We start from the raw sequence: 3,017 nt of genomic DNA, 5'->3' as shown, positions 1-3,017 counted from the left end.
GAGTGCATGTGTGTACGGAACAGCCGGAGTGCAACTGATACATTGCCTTCTGCACTAGGCTCTATATAGATGGCCATAAGGCCCGCCCGGCATAGCCCGGCGCAGGCACGGGTTTGGCACGGCTTAAGGCGATCGGGCTGGCACGACACAGTTGGCACTTTGGGCCGTGCCGTGCCGGCCCACGGGCTGCACCTCAGGCCCAAGCACGTTGTCGTGACGGCCCGAAGGTACGGGCGGCCCATCGTGTCTTCTTTAAAATAGGTCTATTTCCTCTCCCTCCTCTTTGGGCTGTGACACATATAGAAATAAGTTAATCTGAGGTCCCTTAACTTGTCAACGAATCCAATTTTCGTCCTTAAACCAGAAAACCAGATATAATGGGTCCTTCGACTATCAAAACCAGATATAACGGGTCCTTCATCTTAGGCTCGATGGCGGTTTGGACGGCGGTTTTTGCTTACGTGGCATCGACGTGGCTAAATTGTCCCGGTCTTCATCTGACGTGGCAATGATGTAGCATTGACGTGGCAATTTGATTCGAAGATTAATAAAAAAGAGTGACCTCACATGTCAGTTACACCAAAAGAACTAATTAAAAAATGCTGGGGCCATGTGGGCCCCACATGTCATTCTCACCCCTCCTCTTCTTCCTCCTCTCTCTCCATCTCCCTCTCCCTCTCCTCTCTCCAGGAGCACACCTGCATCACTTGCCGCTTCTCGTCGAACCCATTGGCCTGCATCTTCGCGTCGATGAGCTCCATTACCTTGGATTGCTCGTACAGCCTCCATGCCTGAAAAAAATTCAGAATGAAAAAAGGTTTTTGTGACAGTGTTGTAAACTCGTAATGTAGAGTTGGGTTCAGAAAAGATTCAGACATGTTCAGGCAGGGACTGAATTTCGTTCGGGAAAGAGAGATCCGTGTTCTTCCTGCTGCTGACGATCTAGAGAACGAGAACTCCAAAGCTATGTGTCAGCTTTCACCATGAGCTCCCCTCTGATGGCGTACTCAGACGCCTTGTAGCCCCTGAAAATCCATGGATCACAAAGTTCAGAAACAAAAATTACAGCCTTCCCATGGTTCACGTGTTCGGACTACCTCGTCATCCAAGCCATCGCCGCGTATGACGGCGATGAACGTATGGCGACGCCTTCATCGCCGCCAGATGCGCCGGTTTCGTCCGATGCTTCCCTCTCCTCCGCAGCTTCCCGATATAAGCACGACGCCGTCGCCGCCGGCGTCCATGGTTTCGATGCATCCCACCAGCTCGATCGCAGTGGTGAGCGCTCCGGCCAACTCTACGGCCGAGAATAGTAACACCGGATCGCCGCACCCGCCCGTGCACGCGGCGGTGGCAGGCGCCGCGACGGCGGGGGCCTTCCTGGCTCTTCTCTTCTGTTGGCCTCCGTGGTCATTGACGGCTGTGGAAAAGTGGCAGCGGTGGTACCGTGGTAGCCGGCCGGCGAGGAAGCTCGAGGAGAGAGGAGGATTGGCCGGGAGGAAGAGGAGAGGAGGTGCCGACCCGTCGTCGTCCGTGGAGATAGCCCACTATTTTTATTTAATCTTTTGTCTGACAGACTCGTGGGCCCCACATTTTTTGTTTTTATTTTATATTTTATATTTTGCTTGCAGCGCCACATCACCGCCACGTAGGACGAGGGCCAAGTCAAATCAGCCACGTAGTCGCCACGTCAGCTGATACCGTCATCCAAACCGTCGTAGGATCTTATTTGTACCGATTTTGATAATTGAGGGACCTGTTGTATCTAGTATTTCGGTTCAGGGATAAAACTCGAACTCGCTGTTAAGTTAAAGGACCTAAAATGAACTTATTCCACATATATATAGCTAAAATAAGTCTATTTTTCATATGTCTAATAATGTCACATAATATGTCTATTTTTCCTCCCTATTTTTTTGACGTGCCTTAAATATGGTTGAGAATAAATCTGTTTCGTATCCCTAAACTTTGGGCCTGGCCTTGCCAGCCTAGCGTACCGAAGTAGTAGCCCAGACACAGCATGGCTGTTGGGCTGGGCCGACATAGGCACGACCAGAGTCGAGCCGTGCTATGCCTGGGCCGGGACAAAATCACCGGGCCTTGAACGAGCCATCGGGACTCAGGCCATATGGCCATCTATAGAGCTCTATCCTAGTTGGCTCGTCGCATACAAACGCGGACACCACAACTCTATCCTTTGCACGTCCGCCTACAACATGCCACGCCACCGCCAGCAGTCAGCCTCAAGATGCATATATCCATCCAATCACCTGCCTCTGTCTAATCACCATCATGCAGATGGCTCAGTGAAAGTCTCCCACAATACAGGGTGTTCAGATTTAGGGGTGAAAAGTTTTCGGAATTGCTAACTATAGTTTGATAGATTTACGAGCCTTCCATCATTCTTTTTTTTTCCCGTAGGACATGGTTTTTGAGATCCGTGCTAGCACTCTAGCTGCTAACTAACTAGGTCTATGTTACTGTTCCCTAGTTGTTAAACTAGCTGTACGTGTTTTTCAATGCTAATTTATTTATGATCTCACGCATACTAATTACATCGTACTTACATTATAATTACATATTAATTACATATGTAATTTTACTATATTTACGATATAAATCTGAAAATTACATATGTAATTTTAGTGTATTTAGGATGTAAGTCTGAAAATTACATATATAATATATAATTTTAGTGTATTTACGATGTAAGTTTGAAATCTACTTGAGCCCATTTGAGCACCGTGAGCTTAGATTGTCCACGTGGCCCTTTTATTTGTTTTTTGTATTTTGTTTGTGTATATTAATGTCATCCGTTAGATGTTGATCTAAAGGGTAAGAAATCTGCATGATAGGATGCTAAAAAATCTGTCTCATAATGTATAGGCAGTCCCAAAAGTTTTACAGTGTCATATTGGATATACAGACACATATTTAAAGTATTAAATATAGACTAATAACAAAACAAATCACATATTCCGCATGCAAAATACGAGACGAATTTATTAAGCCTAATT

The 3,017-nt window shown here is 46.7% G+C and overlaps 1 long non-coding RNA gene across 1 annotated transcript; it reads right to left on the bottom strand.

Annotated features, from left to right (window-relative positions):
* Positions 1–519: 519 nt before the first annotated feature.
* Positions 520–1,522, bottom strand: LOC107281697 (uncharacterized). Its single transcript, XR_001547459.3, has 3 exons — positions 1,098–1,522; positions 877–1,025; positions 520–791 (listed from the first exon to the last, which is right to left on the bottom strand). It is a non-coding gene; the product is annotated as an uncharacterized lncRNA (long non-coding RNA).
* Positions 1,523–3,017: the final 1,495 nt, after the last annotated feature.

Source organism: Oryza sativa, chromosome 7, assembly GCF_034140825.1.
Source record: "Oryza sativa Japonica Group chromosome 7, ASM3414082v1".
Taxonomy (NCBI): Eukaryota; Viridiplantae; Streptophyta; class Magnoliopsida; order Poales; family Poaceae; genus Oryza; species Oryza sativa.
Note: the sequence above shows the minus strand (reverse complement) of the source record. Positions and strands in the feature narration are given on the sequence as shown.